The 17671-nt window shown below is 47.6% G+C and overlaps 1 protein-coding gene across 13 annotated transcripts in view; it reads right to left on the bottom strand.

Annotated features, from left to right (window-relative positions):
- TEAD1 (TEA domain transcription factor 1) overlaps positions 1–17420 on the bottom strand; it is a 270817-nt gene extending 253397 nt beyond the window's left edge. For 10 of the 13 annotated variants that reach the window (XM_045484549.1, XM_045484559.1, XM_045484552.1 and 7 more), the window contains exons 1-2: positions 17308–17420; positions 16559–16705 (exon numbers count right to left, since the gene is read on the bottom strand). The gene's annotated coding sequence lies outside the window, so the exon portion shown is untranslated. The remainder of the gene's footprint in view (positions 1–16558; positions 16706–17307) is intronic. The other 3 variants (XM_045484561.1, XM_045484562.1, XM_045484563.1) reach the window with 1 other exon arrangement.
- Positions 17421–17671: the final 251 nt, after the last annotated feature.

Genomic DNA, 17671 nt, shown 5'->3' with positions numbered 1-17671 from the left:
AGTGATAGTTCTTGAACACTGGAAACTTGACAGAAGTAATGGTGTGACATCTGGGATTGCTTCAGAATGGAAGTCTGGTGGGAGAGGAGCCAGGCATTTGGAAGAAACAAGAATGACCATGAGTTGGGGCACCTGGGTGGCTCAGTCAGTTGAGCACTGACTCTTGGTTTCGGCTCAGGTCGTGATCCCATGGTCATGGGATTGAACCCCACATCAGGCTCTACCCTGAGTGTGGGAGCCTGCTTAAGATTCATTCTCTCTCATATTTTCTCTCTCTCTCAAATAAAGAAGAATGGCCATGCGTTGATGATTGTTACTAAGTGATGATGGGACACAAAGGCCCTCTACTGTACTGAATTCACCCATAATAAAAAGTCTGACCAATCTGAAATAAAATACAGTAAGACACGGGGTGCCAGGGTGGCTCTGTCGGTTGAGTGTCCGACTTTGGCTCAAGTCAAGATCTCGCGGTGCGTGGGTTCGAGCCCCGCATCGGGCTCTGTCCTGACAGCTCAGAGCCTGGAGCCTGCTTTGGATCCTGTGTCTCCCTCTCTCTCTGCTCCTCACCCCCTCACACTCTGTCTCTCTCTCTCAAAAATAAATAAACATAAGTTTTTTTTTTTTTTTAATTTTAAATACAGTAAGATTCTATTCTTATCCCACTCCCTCAAAGAGAGAGAAAAATGCTACAGGAAGGGGTACTTGGCACTCTAATTTTTAGCTGCTGGGTGACAGTAATCACAGTGGTCAACAGCCACTAACACTTATGGGACACTGCCTTCTCTGCCAGGTGTCATCCTAAATCTTGCTGTAACCTGAGAAGAAGGCACTACTGTGTCCATTTTACAGGTAAAGGAACTGAGTTTCCAAAAGATTAAAGAGGTTGCCCAAGGTCAAAGAGAGGAGTAGGAGAAATGTGTGTAATTCTACAAGTTCATGTAGTTATCAGTTATGTCTTTTCTTTTTTTTTTTTTTTTTTTAATTTTTTTTTCAACGTTTATTTATTTTTGGGACAGAGAGAGACAGAGCATGAACGGGGGAGGGGCAGAGAGAGAGGGAGACACAGAATCGGAAACAGGCTCCAGGCTCTGAGCCATCAGCCCAGAGCCCGACGCGGGGCTCGAACTCCCGGACCGCGAGATCGTGACCTGGCTGAAGTCGGACGCTTAACCGACTGCGCCACCCAGGCGCCCCCAGTTATGTCTTTTCAAAACAGCAACAACTCTTGAGAGTGCTGGTAACTCCATAAGCCAAAAAAGATTCAGTGCTCTCCAGGGTTAAAGGTACCAGAATCGATAAACGGGGCTTTTCTGAGGGTCATTTTTGGTGAACCTTAGGGAACTGCAGGGACAATTTCTAAGATCTCCAAGTGACAAGAGCAGAAGATCACGGGTGAAAAGTAGAGGGCATGCACACGTGTGCAGATGCGTGTCTGTGCGTGAAAACGTGGAAGCAAAAGGGAAATTGTCTGAAGGGAGAAATACCACAGAGCAGGAAATCCAGCAAGAGTGGAGGCTGGGAAAAAGCTTAAAACTAAAGCCAATAGAGGAAGATGGAAAAGCAAATAAACGCGTTCCAGTCTGACTGGTCCCTTCTGGCCGGGACAAAGCCCTCAGAACCTTGGGGGGAGGTGGGGACCGGAGGCAGGGGGCTGCAGAAACTGTTGGGGAAGACAATGCAGAAGCTCACTGTGGGCCATTTGCCATATTCCATCAGGTCACCTTATCATATTATTATTTTCAGTTTTCAGATGAGGAAACAGAATAAATTTACCTGAGATCACACACCCAGTAAGCAGGACTGGAGCCAGAACCAGGGTCTGACCTCAAAACCATGCTTGTTGGCTACTTTGCTACACAAAGAGAACCACACAAAATTAGGGCAAAACCAAAATGGCCAATGGCGGAAGAACCCAAAAGGCACAGGAGCATGAAGATTCCAAGAAAGGAGCGGGCCAGTACTGGGAAGGAGGGAAAGACGAGAGCACAGGGCCCAGAAATTGGCCACCAGTGGCCCCAACTTGCCCTTTTGGACCAGAGTCACCAGAACCAGGTGAAAAGGACAAAAGGAGGATCAACCAGCCCACTCTCACTAGAAACCAGCCAAGGTGTCAAAGATGGGTAGCAACCCCACGAGCAGTCCCATTTTGAAGACCCTAAGGTCTTCTTCAGAGGCCTTATTATTAAGGGCTCTGAGCAAGCCCATTAACCCTTTCTTCCCTCAGCCTCTGCCACTGCTCCCCACATAGCACAGCCTAAGGTGTGTTTTTCAGGTGGTCACCTGGGCGGGGAAGGGAAGGAACTGATTCCATCTCTCAGGTTCCCAAGCACCCTCGCTAACAAGGAGTGAAGTCAAGGTTGCCTGCCTAAATCCTACCCCCCAGCATAAGGCCATTTCCATATCCAGGCCTTCAGGTGGGGAGGGGGGCGCTGACATATTCTGACAGCCTGCCAACAGAGCACATTCCAAAGAAAAACCAGAGAAACTGGAAGGTCCAGTCCTAGGCCTCCAAACAGCATCAGCGGCCCTCCACACTCACACTCACACTCACACACACACACACAGCAATATGGATCATCAACCCACGCTTCCAAACCATATCAACCTCCCCTCCACACACACAATACACACAAACACAAAGGAGTTCAGATCAACCCAGTCCCCAGGAGCCTTACCCTCTCATTTTCAATGGCCAGTATATCCTGAGCACTGAGGGATACTGAGTCCCCATAGTCTTTTTGTTTTGTTTTTTTTAATATTTATTTATTTTTGAGAGAGAGAGACAGAGAGAGCGCGAGCACGAGCGGGGGAGAGAGAGGGAGACACAGAATCGGAAGCAGGCTCCAGGCTCTGAGCTGTCAGCACAGAGCCTGATGTGGGGCTCGAACCCATGAACCGTGACATCACGACCTGAGCCAAAGTCGGACACATAACCGACTGAGCCACCCAGGCACCCCCGGAGTCCCGATAGTCTTTTGAGGACTAAACCCAAAGGACAGAGGTGACTCTTGCCCCTTCTCCAGAAGACAAAACCAGGTGAGACAATTCCCGGATAAAAGGCTTGACAGAGTCACACCCAACTTTTTAGGACCTTAGCCACACGTTTGTTTGGAAGACAGAGTAAAACAGGTCACCAAGAACACAAAACAAAGGTATTGTGTACTTTATTTACCTTTTCTGCACAAATACACCAAGTGAGGGGAAGCTTACCTCTAATTTCAATGTCATAATCTATCTTAACTCCATTCAAATGCCATAATAATAAAACCTGACAGGTGACTTAATATGCAATCTTTCTTGCCTGGCAGCTGAGGAGTAACAGATCAAGGAACTGGCTTCAAACACTGGCCCTGTTACACTACTACACTGGCTGTGTGACCTTTGGCAGGGAATTAAAACCTGTCTGAGCTTCACTTTCTTCGACTACAAATGGAGCTCTTAGGTTTAAATGAGGTAATGCTAAAGAACAGTCTTAAGACAGAACCTGGCCTGTCAGCCTCTTCCTTACCCAAACTCCCCCAGAGTGGCCCGGGAATCAGGGCACCCAGCAGTATTGCCCCTGGTCCACATATCCTGCCTTTAGGAGGGGTGTCTGGGGTTGTGTATGGAATGACACCGATAAAGACGCAGTTCTCCAGGACCTTTCTGCCTGAGGTTCTCACATTTTATCTCTTTAATGCTCAGCTCGAAAGCGGGCCAGGACGACAGGTGGCCCAGCAATGTCTTCCCAGAGAGGGAAACCAAGATTTTCAAGTGACTTGCCTGCCCAAGGGCACAGGGGAGCCAACAGCAGGGGCTGTCCAACCGCGCCTTCTTTCTACACAGCTGGAAGTGGAGGGACCAAGATCCTGGCCGCTGGTGGACCCTCAAAAATGCCTTTGCCCTATGAATGGCCCCGACAAGGAAACAGTTCTCCAAGCTCAGTCCTGAAAGACACCACAGTGGGCTGAACATCTGCCCAAGTTACTGCCTAAAGCACATGACAAAATAACTAAGTAAACAGTGGTGTCAAAACAACCACCTGGAACTGAGCAGTATCGTTACAATTACTTTTGGTTTTAGGCAAAATACTAAAATTTCTTAAATTCCACTCCACTTGCCCTGCCTGCCTTATATATTTAGGTACATCAGAGGACGTGATCCCACAGTCTCCCAAAGAACAGACAAGCAAGCCTGAAACCTAAGAATGTCAAGAGTACTGAGACCACAAGTCCTAAAATATAATCTGAAATTCCCGAATTTCACACAGTACAAACCTTTCAGAATTCCACTGGGAAAAACTTCTCAATTAAACTTTGCTAGTCTAAAAGGAAATGAACCAATGCTGAATCATTCCTATGAATGGACACTTTTTTTTTTTTTTTAATACATTATGAATTGATCTACAGAAGAGCAGAGGGTTTGAAGCAACTTGGTTAAATGCAGCACAGGTTTACAGGAATAGCTCCTCTACTGTAGCTCTGGTCTCAGAAACAGCCTGGGACCGACTTTCCAGATTAATTCTGTCAGGAGCTCAACCCCTGGGCACAAGGCCCCCTGTCCAAGATAGGCTCTCCATTCTGCTTAATTCGAGGAGGTCACCCAGTTTCCTCAACAGTTTCCTAACAGTAAAATGACTGTATGTATAGTTTATCATCCAAACGGGGCATCTGAGAGTAAAAGAGGGTGTTATTAACTACCGCTTAGAGACAAGAAGCAGGACAGTATCACGCAAGCAGTTACGTAGCCACAAGAAACAGAAGAAGACAACCATTTACAAAATACCAATGGATAAAAACTGCCACAAACCGTTATTAGGAGGAAGACAGGGAGCATCTCATGGGAGAACAAAAAAACAAGACCAAATTACAATTAAGAAAAAACTGGGCAGGGGTACCGGGGCGCCTGGGCGCTTCAGTGGATTAAAGCGTCAGACTTCAGCTCAGGTCATGAACTCGCAATTCACGAGTTCGAGCCCTGTGTCTGGCTCTGTGCTGACAGCTCGGAGCCTGGAGCCTGCTTCGGATTCTGTGTCTCCCTCTCTCTCTCTCTCTGTCCCTCCCCCACTCATGCTCTGTCTCTCTCAAAAGTAAATAAATATTAAAAAAAAAAAAAAAAAAACAACTGGGCAGAGCAGAACCTGAAAGTTGGGGTATAAATTAACCTGACTCTGGGTTCTTTTCTTCCCTGCTTAAGACAATTTACAAATGAGATTCAATACTCAACTTGTGGCCTCAGGTGCCTTTTGAGTCTCTCTTCCTCATGATCTCCTAGTTTTTCCTTGTTGGTATTTATTAAGGTCTTGGATTGCTTCTGGCTTCAAGTGTAAACCATATGGGCAGTCAATGTGGCCAACACGTATCAGTAAGGAGCAAGTCATGCCGCATTATTGAGATTACTTTCTTTTTTTTGTTAAGTCTATTTATTTTTGAGAGAGAGAGAGAGAGAGAGAGAGAGACAGCACGAGCAGGGGAGGAGTGGAGAGAGAGGGAGAGAGAGAATCCCAAGCAGGCTCTGCGCTGTCACAGCAGAGCACAATGCAGGGCTCGAACTCCTGGACTGTGAGATCAAGACATGAGCCAAAACCAAGAGTCGAATGTTTAGCCAAATAAGCCACCCAGGAGGCCCTGAAATTACTCTTCTAAAGTAACAGCATCCAGGGCGCCTGGGTGGCTCAGTTGGTTAAGCATCCAACTTCAGCTCAGGTCACGTCTCACAGTTCATGAGTTCAAGTCCCGCATCGGGCTCTGTGCTGACAGCCTGGAGCCTGCTTCGGTTTCTGTGTCTCCCCCTCTCTCTGTCCCTCCCCTGCTTGCTCTCTCTTTCTCTCTCAAAAATGAATACACATTAAAAAAGATAAAGTGAAAACATCTTACATCTTAGATACTTCTAATGGGTACCTGAAGGCCTCTCACTATAAACCAGCAAACAGGCAAAAATGTAAACTCATATTAGGACATCACTCTGAGTATCAACCTTAATCATCTGACCAGCAAAACAAATGCAAACTCAAGGTGGGGCGTGGGAGGGGCTCCAAGTGAGTACAAAGTTGTTCAGTGCAATAACGAGATTCAGCACTGTATTGATTCTATGAGACAGAAGTCACATGCCATAAAATCTACCTACCCTTTAAAATTATGTAATTCAGCGGCTTTTAGATCTACAGCTTGTGAATTGTCTTTAAATGTGCCTCTCTCCTCTCCTCAGCTGTCAGCCTGTCTCCAAAAGCCTCTAGCCCCCGGCCAAGTCCACTCATCTCTCTTAACAATCTCTGATTTTTTAATTTCAAGACTGGGAACCCAGATTCACTCACACAGTTCCGTGTGACCTGGTTAAGAGGCAGCAGGAAGAGATGTCAATAAAATGCTGGTGGTCCCAAGCCCAGGCTCACACAAAGCAATCTTACCTGCTCAGACCAGTCACAGGGAGTGGCCCAAGTCTTAAAGCATGGGGACACGGACACACCCTGAAGCGTAGCTGGCTATCTGAGCACAGCAGGACCAGCTTAGGGCACAAGACTGAGACCCGCCAGCTTCCAGAAAAGGTCCAGCTCATCTATCCAGGAAGTGCCTGGGTACTAACCCAAAGAGACATTCATCTTAGACTAACAAACATCCTCCTTAATATGCAAAAACACTGGGAAAACGATGGATGGGCTGCCATTCCCACACGTGTGAATCACTCTGTGAAGTATATTTAAGGCCCACAGACAGAAAGGAGTCTAATAAAAGGGGCAAAGACTTCATCTCAGAGCTTGGAGCACAAATGTGAACAGGATGGTCTGGGTTCTAACAGCGCTCACACCTGCGACTCTGGCCTGCTGAGCTGCCTCTTACCTCAACTTGCCCACAACCCTTCAAAGTAGGTAGCGTCAGCCCCATGTTCCATGTGTGGAAACTGAGAGCAGAGACGTTAAGCAACCTGCTCCCAAACAGGTATTAAAGAGGGCAGTGGTTGTGGGGAGGGCAGCCTGGCTGGCTCAGTCAGGAGAACATGCACTCTTGATCTCAGGGTCTCGAGTGTAAGCTCCACACTGAGTGTGAAGCGTGCTCTAAAAAATAAAGTACGATACCAAAGAAAATTAAAAACAAACAAACAAACAGTATAATAGGGGCAGCAAAAGGAAGGGCAAGGTACGTCTCTGCCTCTTCCTTCGCACCTGAAGCTTGATCCTTTGAACCCCCATGGGCGATTCCTCAGTGGTTTCCCCAGCAGGTCCAGGGCCCCAGGTATAATTTCTCTGTGAAAACATGACTTCCATTCACTCATCTCAGAGAACTTTTAGAACCCAATCCCAAGTTAGGAGCGTGGCTTCCATGCAGCAATCTAAGAAAGAGGTTTCCTTTCGGTGCACGAAGGTGCACCCCGCTACCCCCCTTTGGAAGCATTTCCATTTAATTCAAACTACCACCACTTGGCAAGGAACGACCTCACCTGTTGTATATGTACTGATGGGTTTCCTCCATCACTTAATAGAGGAAATACAGTTCAATGTGATTAATGGTCTCAGACCTCAACCACTCCTGGATTTGAATCCATTTGCCCGAGACCTGCAGTCCAACTCTTCAAGTAACTCTGCCTCAGCCTTGGGTATTCCTCAAGAGTCACACTGTCAGGCCGCCCTGGCAGGAAAGCTGTGAAGACCTGACATTCAGAAAAACACCTGAAATACCTATTTACCAAGCATGTATTCCGTATCAGACATACAGGAGGCATTCTACTGAAACTCAGGGATGAGGACACCAAGGCTCAGAGGGTAATTTGTCCAAGGCCACAGAACCAGTAAGTAGCCGAGCCCAGGGTCCAACAGAAGAGTGTCCTACTCCAACCAAACCTGTGGGTTTTTTTTTTAATTTTTTTGAGAGTGCGTGCACACAAGCAGGGGAGAGGGGCAGAGAGACAGAGAGAGAGAGAGAGAGAGAGAGAGAGAGAGAGAGAGAATCTTAAGCAAGCTCCACGTTCAGTGCGGAGCCAGATCCCATGACCCTGGGATCATGACTTGAGCAGAAATCAAGAGTCGGACGCTCAACCGACTGAGCCACCCAGGCACCCCTCCAAATCTGTGCTTTTAAAACCACATTATTTTCCTGCCTTTTTCCAAACCAGAATCCAGAAACTTCCCACTCCCCTTGTCAACCAGGTGCCTCCCCACTTTCTTCCGTTTTGCTTCCTCCAATTAATTCTTCAAGCCAAGTTTCAGATCTATAGGAGCTAAAGATTGGCAATACACCTTTTCTCGGGGTTGAGTTCAGTACTCTGGAGAGTACTTCAGGGGGTCCTTTGTTTTCTACTGACTCAGCTCCGCTCTGCTCCCAAAATGGCATCTGGCAACACACACACACACACACACACACACACACACACACACCAAAAGAAAAGGAAAATAAAACCCTTTCCCTTCAAGCCCCAACTCCAACACCACTTCCTCTGCAAAGGTTTCCTCGGTCCCGACCACTGTGGGACACGGCTGTTTGCATGTTATTGAGAGCACTTAGACAACTGAGCTATTTTCCCTTTATTCTGGTGTTAAACAAGGAAATTCATGCTCCTGAGAACGACACATGCTCAAAAAGTGAAAGCCCCTTCCCAACCCACTCCCTCAAAACAACCCCTGTCTATAATATAAAGATCCCTCAGATCTTTTTGGGTGGAGATGTAAACGTGTTTCTTCAGCATTTCCTCAACTCTAAGACACCATTGAGTGTAACATGCAGCGTGATTTCTAAGAAACATTGCTATGAAACCAACCGTGCCAGAATGCTGCCTTATCATTCAGAAATTGAAATTTCATACATATTGAAACTTCTTTTTTTTATCACATGTCAGTCTTGCACATAAAGAGGAAAATAATAAGCAAAGTAGGTTAGGTAATATATACCTCAAACAGCTTCTCCGAGACATCAACACCCATGCTTTGGCACACACGACGACCCTCGTGACAAGAGCATCCTAATGAGTGCGCCACAACGGACCCCGGGATGCTCTTCCTCCCTGCATTCTTTGTACAGGCTTTGAGGAGTGTGTGCAACCACATCCCAGGTCAGGACCACTGCCTGCCCAGCCACGACTGTAAGACACATCCCCACTCCCACGGTGTTCAAATACAAAACATCGCATCTTGGAACTCACGACATACAAAACATACATACACAGCTTCCCCACCAGATTGTGATGATCTCTTTACAGGCCTGTTTCCCTTGCTAAACTGCAAACTTTGAAGGGACATGTTACTGCTCGCCATTCTCTGACCACCTTTTACCGATCACCCAACCCCTGGCACCCAATAGCACCTGTAAACGTTCAAATGTCCAGGGGCAAGTAGCGGTTCGACACAAAACTGGGAGCATCTGGATTTCAAAGTGCCCGAGGTGCAAGGAAGACAGAAGAGAGGAACGAAAGGCACATGCGGCTTAGGCTTAGCGGCAGCTGGCTCGTCTCTGGGCTGCTGGTAGGATCACCCTTCCCATCGCCTCCTGCAACGTCAGGGATACCACCTGAGGAGCTCCATGAGCAGTCCCACTACCCAGAAAGTAAAACCGCTTCTGCAAGCCGCCAGACAAGAATTAGCCCTGAAACCCCTTGCCAGCCAGCCTGACACACACCTCACCTCTATAATCACATCTGGAATCAACCGCTACACTCCCAAGGGGTAACACACACAGAGTTAGGAGGGGTGACCAAATTTAGTCTGACCAGGCGTGAGGAGAAGCGTTAAGAGTATCTACAGCAATGGTTCCCAACTAGAGGTGGACACCTCTATGGACCTCTTAAATGCACAGCAACTTTGCACCGAGCCCAGCCTTCCTAAGGCTCCAGGGGTAACATCCAGACTGTTGAAAGATGCGTGAAGGCCGCAGTGCACATGGCAGGTAGGACCACTGGTGGGACAGAGGCTCCCTGGGACAGGAGTGGAAAGAGGCTGACGTGGACTGGAGTCAGGATCATCCTGAATTAGCCATGCAAAAGGATCTGTGGACAGTGAATTACAAACCCAGAAGTCAAAGTGTGGGGATGAGCGAGAACATCCAAGGAGGGTGTGTTGGGAAAGGCGCCCGACAGTCTCACCCTGCTTCCCTGGTGCCTGGCACGTGTCGGGGGCACAAATGTTTGCTGAATGAGATTCACGTGGCTGATCAGACAGGCTGATGAACACCCTCAAATTTCCACACAGCCACCTACTATGTGCAGAAATCCCGAGCCGGCTCCAGCAACTGAGGCAGGAAGAACCCCCGTCAGTCCCCTCCTGGCAGGGTAGTTTTGCCCGAGGTCCCCTAAGACACCTGACTAGAACTGTTCTAGAAGCCGTTCCCTCTTTAACGGTTCCCAATTAAAAAAAAAAAAAAAGGAAGCTGCTTCCTCCCTCCAAATCATAGATGACTCTTCTCCTGGTTTCCAGTTATATAGACATTAGTCATTTTTTTTTTAATTTTTTTTTTTCAACGTTTATTTATTTTTGGGACAGAGAGAGACAGAGCATGAACGGGGGAGGGGCAGAGAGAGGGAGACACAGAATCGGAAACAGGCTCCAGGCTCTGAGCCATCAGCCCAGAGCCCGACGCGGGGCTCGAACTCACGGACCGCGAGATCGTGACCTGGCTGAAGTCGGACGCTTAACCGACTGCGCCACCCAGGCGCCCCATAGACATGAGTCATTTTTATATTTTATGATTAAGGTAAAACTCCGAGCGGAAAGGATATCAGGGGGAGGGTCTTTTGAGCACACAACAAAACTAGAAACCTTTTATCAAAGAAAGCGCAATATCGGCCTTCTCTTAGCTCTCCAGCGTTTGAAACAAAAGCAGATTTTGAATTATGGGAATTTCTCCGCTCTGCCTGCAAGAAAAATGCTATTAGGTAGCTTGTCTTCTGTTTTTCTCTCAGTGAAAATACCTGAGGAGGTCTTCCGAGGGTTCTAGATTACAGGACAGGGCTGCTGTCCCCTCAGCTCTAACCACCGTGGTCTCCCAAAGGCTGGGAGATGAAACGGCAGCCCACGGAGAATGGGTTCAAAGAGATTCCACCAAAGGAAGCTTGGCTCACAATGGTTTCAATGGTTCGCAATCAGTTCGCCCCCAGGACATCCCCAGCCACGGGGACGGGTGATCTGAAAACGGAGCATATCAAAATGCTATTGATAAGCTAAATTACCAGACAGCTTATCTGAGGCCCACATCCGCCATATGGTGCCCCAACTTCTGCCGCCTGTTGCTGCCGCAACAATAGGCGCGCCTGCCCAGAAAGCAGCTTCGGACAGAAACCCGTCAGCAGCGGCATGTGGGGCGGCTACTGTGTTTACATTTTATTTTGTGCCATTAGCTCCGTGCCTCCCCCGAACCCCGTAGAGACCAGAAACGCAGCACACGTTCAATGTCAAAAAGACGCGTTACCTACAGGCCACGCGCGTGCACGCCGCGCGCGTAGGTATACATCAGGTGAACAGAACCAACCAGATGTCAACCCCAGAAATGGAGCTGCCTGGTGAGGGAGGGCGGGTCAGGCAGGCTCCCGGCTGGAGCTCCAAGCAGACAATGCGCTTTTCTCAAAACACTCGGGCGGGCGGGCCTCGGGGAGTGGCTATTTAAAACACTTGGCTCCTTTTATTTCACCACCGTGGAAGTGAATTCGGCTCTTAAGTGCCAGAGCAAATGAAGTCATTTGGTTTCTGCGGGCTCCCTTTGCATTTCAGCAGAAGTCAGGCTGGACGAAAGTCGGAAGGTCCAGCTGAAGTTGTTCTTTCTTCCAATTAAAATTGATTCCACAGAGGATTTGGCGCCTGGGCTTCATTAACTTTTTTTTTTCTTGGAAAAGGCACTAAGCTCATAGAAAATTTAAAGGACACAAGACCGTGGAATGAATGCTGTCAAAGATGACTCCTGTCACAGAATGCCATCAGGCTGAGATGCAAAGTCGAACAAATGAGAAGATCACCTTCTGAAGGCTTGGTTGGTATCACAGCTTACTGGGGATTTTCGGCAAATGAATTCGTAAGATTTCCGCATTTAGTTTCTTTCTACTCTGTAAAGAGGTTCCTATCTTCACAGAGGTTATATCGTTAATGGTAATAAAATATTCACTTATTTGGTTTATCTATTTGGGCAAAGACACAGGTCTTCAAAGGGAACTCAGCAACACACAGCATCTGGTTATGCAAAAATGTACAAGATGCAGGTCTGGAAACAGGGCAAAGCAAAAAGAAAAAAAAAAAAAAAAGGCAGTCCTAACATTCAGATCTAGTTATCTATTATGGAAAGGTGCTCATCTCAACCCCCCCAATTACCAACACCTTAGCAGACAACATTCTCGGATGAACTTTTCAAATTTTCTTAAACACTCTCAGTTTAAAAAAAAAAAAAATCTCCTTTCAAGTTAAATGGAGATTGCACTTGAACTCCATCCAAGAGCGGAGCTGAACTGAATTATGATAATTAGAAAGCTGTGCCTATAAAAAAGCGGCGCAGTTCATGCATTTTTTTTTAAAAGTTCATGCCAGAGAATATAAGTTCAATATGTTCTCACATAATTAACATTTCCCACCATTAGCAGCAGTGTTTCAGTTTATATATCAGTAAAAACAACAGCACTCGTCATTGCTGTATATTCCCAGTCAAGAGTGTTTCAGTCACTTTGCACATACATCTAAATCTGTCAGATGCCTAAAAGCAACCAGAATTCCCCACTGGAGACGATGGTGGTGCTTAACTTGTTCATTAGTAAGCTCCTTTTTTTCTTTTCAACCCATTTTCCAATGCTGGGCTCTGTTCCCCAAACTAGAACTGCTAATAAAATCCTAGGACACAGCCTTAAAAACTAATGTGAAAAGGGGCAGAGAGCACTGCATGAGGATAGCAGATATTGATGGGGAAAGTAAATTTGCAGGGGTGGGGGCAGATACAGCCAGGATGGAGACTTCCCTTGGCCTACCCCAAAATAGAAAAGACCAGCCTCTAGGATCCCCCTCCCCTCCTTCCAATCAGAAGACAGACAAGTGGTTTCACCATTAGCGAGGACTCCCAGACTATGGAAACTACTTTCTGAGAACCCTCCCAACCATGCAAAAAGCCAGTGGACAGAACTTAAGAGCCGAGAGGGACCCACCGTGTAAGAAATACCATCCTCAAAACCCACCCTTCAGGGCATCCCATTCGGTTTCACCAAAATAAAAATACATATTTCAAAATGTTCTTACTAGGCACCACTAGGAAGACTGAATGTATCTGAAGAGGTGACTGAATTTCGGCTAGGAGTTCAAATATGGAATAGGGTCAAGGAAGCTTATGAAGAGAACCTTAACGGGTTGGGGACTCTCAATAGCTCACAGCTTTGAAACAAAAGAAAATCAAAACACTCCAGATATTTCGATCCAAATACTCTACGGTTCCCAAACTATCCCAGAAGAGGGAAGACTCAAACTTCCCAGATCTCAAAACCATGTAGTAATTACAATACAAGGGGGACTAAACTGCTATTTGTCAAAAAGCCCAACCCTGAAACATTAAGGGCTTCAGATGGACCTGAATTACCTGATTTTATCACCCTTGTGAATATGAAAGAATCAAATGTATCACTGATATTGTTCAAACCTGACTTGGGATCTAACTGAAACACCACCGGGTAATCTGTGACTTCTGCAGATAAAATGAGAAACAGCACCAGGCAGCTATAAAAGATTATTCTAGCCATTGGTCAGTCCCCAATACCAATAGCCCAGCAGCACAGCCCAAGTTTGTCAAAGGGCAATATATTAGCTTACAATATACTTCCCGACCCCGACCCACCCCCCACCCCGAGTTCAGAAGTAGGACACTAGCCTCTGCGGTTCCAGTCACTGAACTCTAAAGAGGAAGCTGCAATGCGTGCCTTTATCAGCAGAAAGGTGGGCTCTGATTTCCCTGCAGTTCTACAGAAAAAGCTCAACGCTTGCTCTGACCAGTATCCTTCAGTCTTTGGAAAAAAAAACAAAAAAAAAAAAAAAACAGACCTAAAAAAAAGTTTTATCAGTAAATGGATCCAAACTGTAGACCCAGCTTTCACTCAGCAGTGTTTTTTATTCTTTCACAATCTCTTTATTGGGAACAAGTCAATGTGCCTAAAATACAAGCTTAGAAGTGTTACCTACAACTGTCCACATGTGGACACTGGCTCATACATGCAGTTATCTGCACCAACCTTTTGAGTGATAGAACACCACAATTTTCATTTGCAGCCAGTATAATTATGCTCGCAATTAACATGTAATAATACATGACATGAGAGAAAAGTAATCCCACAGATGCACAGACTCTTGTTGGACCACCACGTATGTCACACTGATCCATTTCTAAAACAAGGAACCTTAAAATATTGTTAATGGCACAGCTCATTTCTTCAAAGGCCTATCTAACATTTGGGACCTACGGTCTCTATTCCTGTTACATACTTTTCTACTGAAGATGTAACAAATATGATCTAGAAAATGATACACATATATTCTTCTTCAGCTGTCCCATTAAGAAATGCCTTCCTATACTTGTTCTGCAGCATCAGAATTCAAAACGCTTTCTAAATCACTGAAGCTCAAGCAGCAAAAAAAAAAAAAAAAAAAAAACAGAACACCTTTTTCCTTTTGATCTGCTTGTCCTTTTTCTAAATAAAAGGGAACAATAATCGCCAAAGTGAGTATCCAAATACATAATTCCTGCTGTATAAAGACAGAGAGGTAGAGGAAAAGGGAAAGAGAAGAAGCTGACTTCTCCCGTGGTGCCCTCCCCCCACCCCCGCCCGCCCCGCCCCGAACCTGCCCTTAACAGATAATTAGTTTGCCGCTAGGGCCTAAGCACACATAGTGCCGCAATGCAAAAAGCGCCTCTCCATGAGAAATTTGTTTCAATCCGGCTCAAACTAAACTAAGTTGCCATCCCTCTTTAAATTAAATTTCATTAAGGATATATGGTGGTGAGTCCTGGTTTATGTTTGGGGAAAAGGGGGGGTAAAAAACCCTCCATCAATCTCTCAAGCATGTTCTCTGGATGGAGTTCTATTTGTTACTTTACGAAAGATCACAGAGAGGAGTCTATACAAAGATTCTTTCCTATATTTTTTAAATCTTACTGTCAAGGCAGAGTCACTTAGTTTTGTTTGAAAATTGTAAAAAAACAAAGGGGGGGGGGGAAGATTATTAAACTATGACCCAAAAACTGCAGACCAAATAATACTTACCATTAAAGTAAAAATAAAATGGTCTACACACTGGCACTTTTATACCATCAGCAAGAAACAGTAATGGATACAGCTTATCAGTCCATTTTTTTTATATACCAACAACAAATAAAAGAATTATAAACCCTGTTTAAAACCTGAAACCTGAGAGCTCAACACTGAGTTGCACATACAAAATACTAAACAAAAATATCTGTGCCCATTTATGGAAATATTGAGATTAGAAAAATAAGTTTTTCCCCCCAAAACATAATCAACAATTCAAAACCTCACTGTTAACAAAGGTTCAACTAATCCATTTGTCTTTCCTGAGTCACTTTGTAATTAGTTCCACTGTTTCCTTCTGAAGAGGAAAGATTCTTACCAAGTTGGATTTAAGTCCGGCCCCAAAGATCCTGCTATCTACAAAAGGGCACAAACCCAAGAATCAAAGGATGAAGCACTAGGCACAGCCTGAGCTATGTTCCCCAACCAGTGCCTCAGAGTACCCTGGCGGAGAAACCCCCGGGCACCACACGCCAGCAAGAGTCACTGCACAGACAGAAGCCCACACTGCCTGCTCTGATCACATGTTCCACAAGGGATCCGTCTATCCAGGTAACCACCTGCAGGCACCCAGCACACCACAAGCGATCAGACCAGCAAAACTTCCAGAAACAATCAAGGAGAAGGGTGGGGAGGGAGAAACTTGTGGTTGCCCTGAACTGTTAGTGTTCTGCTCCCCTGCAATATCTGTAGCATTTTAATTTTTTTTTGTTTGTTTGTTTAACCATTTTGAAATCTGATAGGTTTTGCAGACCTTTCTGTCCCAGGACCTGGGCTCCCTCCAAGGCACTGTTTTTAAAACAGGCCTTTTTACATGACCCTCTCCTGGAACATCATCCGTCTCTTAAGTTTCCAGCGCTTACGGAGGTCAATTTTCATTTCTGCAAATCACAGACAGCCACTTGCTTCTGAGAAGTTAACAAGCCTCCTGAGAAATGCTGGTGGCTGCTATTTCATTGTTTCATAAATATTTTTATACAGTGACACCATTCAGCTTTAAATAAATCTTTAAAAAGAAAGGATTAAAAAGCAGAGAAAATTATGATCTGGATTTTATTTATTTTCGTGGGAGGAGAATAAGGGAAGTGTGAGCCCTCCATTGTTTTCAACTCCTTTAAAATGTTGCTTCAGTTTTGCTTTTTTTTTTTTTTTTAAATATACAAATGCATTTTAGAAAAAAGAAACTCATAGAAGTTGAACTTTCTTGAAAGCGGGCCTCTGGACTTTTGAAAACAAGTGTTGCTGCTACGAACAAAGACTAGAAGTACACCCTGATTTTCTCCTCTCCTGGGGATCATTTCTCTTCCAATAAACAAACAAATCCCCCAGTATTTCCTACCGAAGGGAAGTTTTCCAGGGAGAGTCTCCTCCAGGGTTTGGTGGTAACTGCGACTCAGTCTTTTTTGGACACAATGTTTCTGCTGACTCCTGAAAATTTTCCACTTGAATGTGCAATGAAGCGGCGGCGGCGGCGGCAGCAACAGTCCTGGAGAAGCGGCAAAGGCGACCGTGCCTTCTTTCATCTTTGAGAAGGAGCGAACCCCCGCCAGCAGCACGAGTCGGCGCGGACCCCGGGCCGGCCTCGGGGGGTCCCGGCGCCGGGGTGGGTTGAGGGGGGGGCGGTGGGGTTGGGGGGAGGCGGCCGGCTGCGGGCTCCCAGGCGGCGCCGGAGGCTCTCCCCGCCCGCGCCCGCTCCGAACTTCTGACTTCCCCGAGAAAACCGTGCAAACTGCCCGAGGGTGTGAGGGTGTGTGCGTGTGCGCGCGTGCGGGCGGGCGAGGGGGGCGCGGGGGGCGCGGCGCGGCCGGCCGCCTCCAGGGCCGCCGCCGGGGGCCGCCTGTTGCCGCGCGGGCTCCGCAGCGCGCGGCCCAACTTGGCGTCCCGGCAACTCGCGCGGCGGCGCCCGGCCGCTCACCTTGAACGGGGCGCGGGGGCCCGACCCCGGCCCTTCGCGCGCCCGCCCGCCGCACACAAAGCGGAGCCGCGAGAGAAAGAGCGGCCCGAGCGGGACGCGCCGCCGGCCCCCCGCCCCCGGCGCCCCGCGCGCCGCCCGCCCGCACCCTGCATCAGCCCCGCGCGCCAACTTACCTCGGCGAAGGGAGCCGCCGCAGCGCCCGGCGAGTCCGAGGCAAACTTCGGCGCCGGTTCCCCCGCCCGCAGCTCGGTGCCCGGCTCCCTCCCCGGCTACCGGTCCCCGGGCCGGGCCACCCCACCCCTGCCTAGCACCGCTCCTGCCCCGGGGCCGGCTGGGCGCACTGGGCTGCTGCCCGCGGCTCCGGGCAAAGGCGGACGGGGTGGGGGGGTTTCACTGCATGGCCTGTCCCCGGACGCGGCCGCCCCGGGCCCGGGCCCCGCCGCGCGGACCGGCCCGCAGGGTGGAAGCGAGTCTGCAAAGTGCTTGGTGGGCGCCCGCGGCGGGCGGCGGGGCCGCGGCGGCGGCTGCAGAGGCTCG

The sequence above is a fragment of the Leopardus geoffroyi genome, chromosome D1 (genome assembly GCF_018350155.1).
Source record: "Leopardus geoffroyi isolate Oge1 chromosome D1, O.geoffroyi_Oge1_pat1.0, whole genome shotgun sequence".
NCBI classification, from domain to species: Eukaryota; Metazoa; Chordata; class Mammalia; order Carnivora; family Felidae; genus Leopardus; species Leopardus geoffroyi.
The sequence above is the reverse complement of the archived record's forward strand: the minus strand, read 5'-3'. Positions and strand labels throughout refer to the sequence as shown.